The sequence below is a fragment of the Urocitellus parryii genome, unplaced genomic scaffold (genome assembly GCF_045843805.1).
Source record: "Urocitellus parryii isolate mUroPar1 unplaced genomic scaffold, mUroPar1.hap1 Scaffold_45, whole genome shotgun sequence".
In the NCBI taxonomy this organism is placed as follows: domain Eukaryota; kingdom Metazoa; phylum Chordata; class Mammalia; order Rodentia; family Sciuridae; genus Urocitellus; species Urocitellus parryii.
This window is the reverse complement of record NW_027554016.1, coordinates 1,341,018-1,350,038: the sequence shown is the minus strand read 5'-3', so window position 1 is coordinate 1,350,038 and position 9,021 is coordinate 1,341,018. Positions and strand designations below refer to the sequence as shown.

At 50.6% G+C, this 9,021-nt stretch overlaps 1 long non-coding RNA gene across 1 annotated transcript in view; it reads right to left on the bottom strand.

Annotated features, from left to right (window-relative positions):
• Positions 1 to 283: 283 nt before the first annotated feature.
• Positions 284 to 9,021, bottom strand: part of LOC144252528 (uncharacterized) — a 55,997-nt gene continuing 47,259 nt past the window's right edge. The window contains exons 2-3 of the long non-coding RNA XR_013343019.1: positions 2,777 to 2,881; positions 284 to 510 (exon numbers count right to left, since the gene is read on the bottom strand). This is a non-coding gene — a long non-coding RNA (uncharacterized LOC144252528). The remainder of the gene's footprint in view (positions 511 to 2,776; positions 2,882 to 9,021) is intronic.

Here is a 9,021-nt window from a genome sequence, read left to right as displayed (position 1 = left end):
GGCACTCCACCGACAGTCATATTAGCTATTCCCTGGTGGAAACCACATCTCAGGCCACATCTAAGTGTGTCCTCTCGCGCAGTAAGCAGCCCCGGAGGGGAGCTGTGGGGCCACGTGCTCTGCACCACATACTTTCTCCAGCTGTGGTCGCCTTATAACAAAAGGGAGGGAAACTGAAGAGGAAGTGTCCATGCAATCTGGCCGGTGTGGTCGGCTGCCTGGGCACCAGGCAGGCTAAGGTCCAGGATGAGGGTCTGTGGGGACTGGCACCTGGTGAATGCTGAGAGAAGCAAGGAACCCAGAGCACATGAGTCACCCTCTTTGGACCAGAGACTTCTCCCAGGACGCAGCTCAGCCTGGGTCCCGGCTGTCCTGTGGTGCCACCACCTCATCCTCCTGTGCCCTGGGCCTTCCAGCTGCTCCTACCGCCTGCTTCCAACCAAGGCACCATAGCCTCGTGCAGCCTGGGCCCCACCCTCTGGCCACTGTCCTCTTTTCTTCAAATAGCCTCTGTGGAAAAGGAGAACACAGGTAGGAGAGCCACAACATTGCTGGGACCTGGATGTCCCTGGAGGGAGGGCATACCTGTCCCCACGTGGAAGTCATGTGACAAGGTACCAACCACATAGCATGGGGTGGGGGAAGGTGGGCTTGATGGCACCTTGTGCAAGGCCAGAGCCCCACGTCTAGGTACACTTGGACAGCCAGTTTGCAACTTGAGAGACCCAGCTGAGTAGAGATGTGGAAGTCCTCTAGGACAGTGCTGATGTCTGTCCATCTGCCCTACAGAGGGAAGCAAGCCCTAGGTCCTGGGCAGCCAAGCCTGCAGCGTGGAGGTCTTGGTGGAGCAGAGGAAGGGATTCTGGAGGGGAGGCTGCTGTGCCCAGGTGTGTGTAGCTCGCTGAGCAGGAGCCATGGGGGCACCATGCGCCAGTTCAAAGTGTGCTTGTGCCCTGCTCACCCTGAGTACTGGACTGGGAGACACTGCACTCCCCAGAAGGCAGAGGTCCGATCCCTGCTTGACGAATCCTGGACACAGGCCTTGGATGTGTGTCCTGATACACAGCCTGACCAAAGAGCTAATTCTTTCCTTAAAACAGGGAGACAAGGCAGGACAGAGCAGAGCGTGGAAGTCAGACCAGCCACCCGCATCCCAGGCCTGGTAGTGGAGAGCCAAGCCTCGCCCTGCGTTGCCCTGGAGCACAGCTGTAGATTTGGTGCCTGCCAGCCAGTGGCTAGGCGCCCAGCTTTGTGGCCAGCCCAGAACTGACCTCTGCGACTTGGGGAGCTCTGCCTCTGGCTTGTGCCTCTGCCTGGCCACCTGCCCCAGCCTTGGGGATGCTGCTCTGTATACCTCCTTGGTTGCTCCAGTTAATGAATAGTAACCACTGACCAAAGGCTCAGGTCAACGTTCACAGGCCGAGGCTGGACCATCACACTGCTCTCGGGGCCAAGGTGGTGGGACAGTCTCGCCCTGGCAGCCTCACGCTCCACCCTGGGAACGGACCGGGGCCCTCCCTGACTGACAGGGTGTGGAGGATGGTCTGGTTCTGCCTGTGTCTTCTCAGAGACCACTGCTGTCCTGTGGCACAGCTTCTCATGTACGTGGGAGGGTGTAACCAACCACTGGGACAATGTAGCGAGGACACCCCCGGCCCCACACAGAGGAGGGCCTCTGGTCTTTCTTTAGGGTTTCAGAGACGGTAGTTGTGTTGCTCTTTCCCTGACACCTGCCCCAGCCCTGTGGTCTAGTTTAGTTTTCTCTGGGGAGATCGGACACTGAGTCTCCATATAAAACTTTTACAGAGGTCAAGGTTGAGTTTTCTCAACCATCTTGAGTTTTCTCACTCATCTTCCCTTTATCTTGAACTTTTAATGTAAGAATTCTTACAAAACACTAAGATGTGAGTCCAGAAGGTTCCCTGGCACATCCCTCCAACACCCTGTAGGCCCTGTGGCCCGAGGACAGGCAGCTGTGACTCCACATTAAAGATGGGCAAGGACAGAGAGCTCTGGAAGGCAGGTCTCCCTGTGAACCTAGATTCTGCAGCTGACGACCCAGAAACACACTGGCTATGGGAGGAGTGAGGTTCTACTTGCTTATAATTTGTCTCAATAGCAAGGTCCAGAGAGAAGGGGCTCATTTTGATGTTCTCTGCAGGAGAGAAGGGCAGGGACAGAACTGAGAGAACCAGGAGAGGCCCCACACAGACAGGGGCTGGGAAGAGGACTCAGATGGGGCTGTGGAAATCACAGGCAGGAGGAGGAGCAGCCAGTGGTGGGCCACAGTAACCTCACCTGGTGTCACCAGGGTCAGAGGGCTGTGCTCACAGGTGGCCATTCCAAGATGCACAGAGGGCTCTGGAAACTCAGGCCTGGAAAGGCTGACCTGGTGGTCCTCCCAAACTGCTGGATGGTGCAAAGCCACGCCCAGAGCTGCTTTGGTGGCTGCCGATCTCACCAGCCTGGGCAGCCCACCACACTGGTCCTCAAGAACATGTGACATTTGCTGCTCAGGGCCAGTTAACCACAGTGTGTTTCCAAGCCACATTCAGCTTCACACCAGGACAGGTGTGACCAGAGCTCAGGGCCATACCCAAGACTCAAAGGCACTCATAACCCTGGGCCTGTAAGCCTCATGGCTATCAGGAGAGGCCACCTACTAATGAACTGGGGACTCTGATGTGAATGGGTGGCTGGTAGGGAGCTGGTCCAGAGGCCTTGGAACAGTGACCCCTGCAGCTCTGGACTTCCTCCCCAAAGAGCCCAGACCCACCTCGTGTGGTGGGCAGCATGTCTGAGAGCCCCTGCCATGCAGTCACCATCTCTGGGTTCTTCTCCAAGTCAGCAAAGTTCTTCCACACCCTGATGGCGCCATCATCTGAGAAGGAGAGAGGGGGACATGATCCTCTGCCCTGTGCTGGCCTCGCCTGCACCCCACATGGGGGTCAGATCCCTGTCCTGGACATCATGCTCCACCATGCCCAACAGTGGGCCCTGCACAGGGCAGCCAGGCGCTCTGGACACCTGTCCCCATGCTCTCGCAGTGTGGGACTCCGTGCTCACTTCCTGTCGGGCAACTGGGGAAGCTGGCAGCAGGGCAATGGGACCTGTGGTCTTTGGGCATCTGGAAGCCACAGAGCTTCTCTGGAGCCGGCTTGGGATCCCTGCAGGGGAGCTCTGTGGCCTCCAGCTTGTCCCCGGGGTGGGAAGGAGGACTTGGTGGAAGCTGGGAGATGGGTCGGGCCTCACCTTCTCTGTTCTTCCCCTTGAGTACTTCAGTTGCTCATCTTGTTCAGACCCATTCTCTCCAAAACCTTTAGGCCTGCACCTTGTCCCCACCTGCCTCGGTGCTCTGCGCACACACCAGCCTGAAGTTGGAAGGGAGGGTGTCCCAAGGGGCTCTCACACAGACACAGAAGGCCCTCTGCCTTGCAGGTGCCCTCAGCATCCTCCAGCAGACAGGCAGGGGGTCAGCTGTGTGTGGTGAGCCTCCCTCCCCAGGACCCACTCTTTGGCCTCAGTACTGAAGGTTGGCCTCCTCCACCTGTGTGCCTGGCTCTCAAGGCCACCTTGCAGTGAGTGCCCTGCTCTGTGACTCCCCACAGGGGTCCACTCTTAAGGAGCCCTCCAGCCTTCTTGCCTTTGGTGATAAGAGATGCTCATGTCTGAATTGTGCAGCCCCTCGGCTGGGCCTTGCTGGGCCCTGCCCACGGTGCCGACGCCTACAGGGAAGGACTGGCTTTGGACATGGGCTTCCTTCTACCAGGCTGAGATGGCTCTTCTTGGAGGAGCAGCTGCTAAGGGACATTTCCTCATGGTCAGGTCAGTCACAGGGAACCCATAAACACTTCAAAAGAGATGTCACTGACAAGCAGCAGCCTCGGGAGCTCAGATGCTCAGGTCCGGGACCAGGACAAGACAGGGCGGAGCAGCCCAGGGCGGGTGAGCCTAGATGCCTGTCTCCTCCCTCCGCTACTGACACCTTCCTACCCACACAGCTTGACCTTGGCTTCTCGTTAGCAAGAAGGCATCACGGAGTCAAATTTTTCTTTTCTTTTTTTTTTTTAGTTGTAGATGGACACAATACTTTCATTTTACTTATTTATGTATTTTTGTGGTGCTGGGGATCAAACCCAGTGCCTCAGACGTGCTAGGTAAGCATTCTACCACTGAGCTCTAACGCTAGCCCCCATGGAGTCAAATTTAAAGTGCCAAATGAAATGACAGCCAGGGGACTGGGGTTGTGGCTCAGCAGTGGAGTGTTTGCCTAGCACGTGTGAGGCCCTGGGTTGATCCCCAGCAGCACATAACAATAATAAATAAAATAAAGGCATGTGTCCAACTATACCTATAAAATAAATATTAAAAAAAAAAGAAATGGCACCAGCCTAGGGTGACTAGCTTGGAGAACTACTGCTCTACAGTAAGAGTAGGATGATGATGTTTCAGGCCAAAATAAAAACCAAGAAAATCTCCAGTGTGAGATCCACGGCCACCGCTACCTGATGGGCACCCTTCCAGAGAAGCCTAACTTGCAAAGGAAGGGGGCATGCAGCCCTGGGCCATCATAGCCAGGCAGTGAGCTGCCGCCCACTGCGTCTCCCAGGAAGGCCAGGGGGCAGAGGCTGGTGGTGGGATGTATAGGTTTCTGCATGAACTTCTTAGGTTCCTCTGTGGGTTGCTGGGGTGTGCTCCTAACTTTATGAGAAGCAGCCAAATGTCCCCCAAGTGCCTACACACCCGTGTTAGCCAAGAAGGGGCACGCCAGTGGCTTCCCATCCCTGGCTAGTCCAATCTTGCCTTGAGTGCAGGTCGGTTCTGCGGTGGTCCTCCGTGTGATCATCTGCCACTTGTGTGTCTCACCTGGGCAAGGACCATGCAAGTCTTTCGCCACCATTCTTTAACTGGGCTGCATTTTCCCAGTTGTGGGATTCTGAGAGTTCTTATGCATACCACATGCAAGTCTGTGTCAGACGTATGCTTGGCAGTTTTCAGTCATTGCCTGTCTTTCCTTTTCTCAATGGTATGTTTCAAAGCTAGTGTTTGATTTTGATGGAGTTCAATGTGCCACTAGATCGTGTGGCTTATGCCTCCTGTATCTTAATGCAAAGTCAGGAAGGTTCTCTTGTTCCTTCTAGAGGTTCTAAGGTCAGGAGTCTTGCAGTTGGGGTGTTCACTTTGTGTAGCTGGTGTGCAGGGGTGAAGTGTTGAGCGAAGCCCTTTCTTGGGACATAGCACTGCTTGCTGAAAACTTCATTGAACGGCACTGTTTTCACACATTCCTTGAGAGTCAACTGAACATGTCTGTGCAGATCTACTTCTGGGCACCCAGCAACAAAATGGGACAAGTAACTTCCACTCACAATTTAGACGGCTATCCAGAGAATCATGCTGAGTGGGAACAGAGCCAGTCCCATATGTATGATATGATTCCATTTATAAGACACTCTTGATATGACAAAGCTATAGCAACAGAGGACTTCTAGTGATTTGGGGGGCTGGGAGCGGCATCTATCAGAGGGCAAGGAGGGATCTGTGTTGGTAGAACATTCTGCATGGATGCCAAAATCTGAGCTGTGATGCTACAGCAGAGTTTTTCAAGATATCAGCACTAGAGGAAACGGGGTAAAGGTATATGGGGTCTCCATCATTTTGCATACTGTAAAATCTGCAATCATCTTAAACAGTTCATTTAAAACAGAAGAGTACTCAGTCTTGCCTAACTGAAAACCTACCCTTAAATCCTTAGCTCCAGGTATCTGAGAGCCTGGATGAAATACGGACCACAACACATGGATTAACTATTACTTACAATGTTGTACTCAAGTTCATTTTTTTAAAAGTCCACTAAATTCATGTTTCTCTTTGCCCCACCCTAGGAATGGGCCCATCTGCCTTCAGAAGCTGACTGAAGCCCAGCTGGACCTAGGGATAATTGACACCTAAGGAGCTCTCGATGACGTCACCCACCACCTGCATTCACCTAGTCGTGCAGATGTTCCTGTTTGCAATGGACCATGCGCTACACAGATGGCCATGAGGAATGCAGCCAACACCACAGGAGTTTACCTTCCAGAATAACAGGGAACAGTGTCATTAGCTACTCTGCTCCAGAGACAAATTTCTCCTTCTTTGTCTCTTCCATCTAAAGACTAGCCTATTATTTTGCTTAATAATATTATCCAAATTTATGAAGACTAAGAAAACTACTTTAACCACTTTTGCAATACAAATACATTTTATAGGTACTTCAAGGATGTTCTCACAAAAGCAACTCTACCAGCATTTAGTATGTATACAGCAAAGCTCAGGAAAGTTCAGTTTCTACCCATAATTACCATACAATTCTAAAGAAGTAAGTCTTTTCATCTCCCCACTTACCTTCCACTCACCCTTGGTGACTACACCTACATCACGTGTCACAGGTCAGTTGGAAACTTCAAGCAGTGATATATGTGTCAGTATTTGCTCTTTTGTCTTTTACCCTTTAGTTTTCCCATTCTCTGTATTTTAGAAAGAGATGTCAATCCAAAAGAAAAAGGTAACTGGGTGCCTGCCCAGAGAGGACCTAACACAGCACACCTAAACTGTCCCCAGGAAAAGACTGCATGCAGAGTGGACCCTCGGCTGGGGGCTGGGTGCTGGCAGCCTGGACTTCTGGGAGCTCCGACCACCTGGTGATAAGAGTGGCTCACTGGGCCTCAACCATCTGTACAAATAATATGATCATGCCTTCTGGGAGCCTAGTGTTTTGGTATCTGCCAGATAGAGAGTGCCCCCAAGACCAACACCCAACAGAAACACTGGGGACTAATTCTCTAAAGAACCACTTGGTTGGCAACACGTCATATATGCTGCCCTAACTTGTTCCAGAGGAATTAAGCCTGTCTGGTGGAACTCCCTAGGAGAGGGCACTTGGAACTTTGTGCCTGGCATCCTACAGACCTCAGCCCACACCCCTGTTCCCTTGACTTGTTTGCTTCCGTGTTCTTTCACTGCAGTACACCTCAGCCATGAGTACCCATGGTGAGTCTAGCACAGCCTCTGCTGAATCATCAAAGCAGGGGGAGCCTGAGGGATTCAACACAGCTCCACATCTGCACAGCCAGATGGTAACCAACTTTCTCCCTTTTTAACCCAGGGGATGCACCAGCCACCACCAATTACAGGCTGCCTGACAGACAGCACTGGGTCAAAAACATACCTTTCCACCAGTCCCAACACTCAGTGCCTGTTAGTACTTGATTACAGGCTGAGCCTTCCACTAGAGCTGATGCTCTCAGGCTAACAACTATCTATGCCGAATGCTCCTCGTCCTGAGCTCTAGCTCTTTTGCCATCCCTTATAGATTCTAAGAAAAATTAGATTTTAAATTATTTTCAATTTTACTCAAGAAAGTTCATAGGTCATATTGTGTAAATAAAAGTGAAATTATTCTTGTTGAATGAAGTATTTTCATCACAAAAACAGCGTGATGAGGGAGGCAGACCACAAATCCAACCTCCACAGTGGTTCCTACTTTTCACTGCACATCAGGGAAACCCATACAAGTGGGGAAAGGAGCAGGTGCAAAGCATAAGCCTGGCATAGTCGCTGGATGGACAACCCAAGAAACAACCACAACATTTTCAAGTTAAAAAAAAAAAGTAAACTTCCCTTTGCTTTGGTAAACCTGTGACATGGGCCAGATCTCTGTTGTACTCCATAACTCTCAGGCCAACCTCTGAGTTCATGTAAATTACATAACAGAATCAGCACCATTAGGATTAAAATAGCATGGGGCTTTCCTCCAAAATGCTTCCTCACTCAGCCAGAGATCCCAAATACAGACACCATAACACCATCCTAAAGGATAAAATAATAAAAGGAAACAGTTACACAACTTTAGAAATTTTAAAATGTCAGATGGACATCCTTCTCATCACAACAGAGAATTGCTCAAATGGCCCTAGCATCAGCCATGACCTCATGCATACATAACGTGCTCACCCACGCCCACAATCCTGGATAAATAGCTACTAAGACATCTGAAACAACAAGAAGTTGGAGCTCTATGATGCCTGCCTGAAGAACCAGGGGAAATGGAGCCTCAGGGCACCTGCCAACTTCTGAGGCACCTCTGAAGAGCAGAGAAGGAAAACTCAAGAACAGAATACTATAATAGATTTAACTAAGAAAACAAGCAGACTTTTCTTAAGTTTTTAACATTCAAAGATGCTGATAGGTCAATCCCCTACTTATTGATTCCAATTTCAATAGGAAATTTTGAGCATGAGAACACAGCAGGAATAAACTGGTTTCCTTAAAATAAAATGGAAATACTAATGAGAAAAAATGCGAACACCATACCTGCCCCAGATGACCTGCTCCCAGCACACTCCAGTGTGCATGTCTGCCCAACATTTCCACCTAAGTAGTACTTGCAGGAAACTAACCACCCTAGTTCCACCTGGTAAGATGAAAACTATAGCAATGGAAAAGCTAACAAGACTCAACTTGCATGGGTCCAAAAGGTAGGGATAAATTCCATCACATTTTACAAAGTCCCCAGCAAGATCTCCCCAAAACCCTGTACCCTGAACACAGGGCAGCTGTCTGATGGTGAAGGCATGAAGGCAAAGCAGACCCATGCAGTATTGATTATGTTAAGCTAAACCAGCTCATCAGGACATGTAACTGCAGGAAGGACCCTGGGTATGCCTTTCCCTCCATGCAGCAAGCCATGAAGACCCTTTCAGAAGCAATGTCCCTCCCATACCAACACTGGAAAAGAGATCACCAGAGACTAGCCACTGGGCTGTAGCAAATCTAAATTAAACTCTGAAGCAATGCTCATTTCCACAAGCTTCTACCTCCCTCATACAGTGACATTCCCAGAGTTTACCACCCCAGTCTAGGTAGCCATCTGCCTACCAGTCAATCCTTCACACATTTACTGTTCTGGGTGTAAAAGTATATAAGCATCATGCTTTGGTCATTTCTTCCAACCTCAATCCTGTGAAGATCCCCAGGTACATA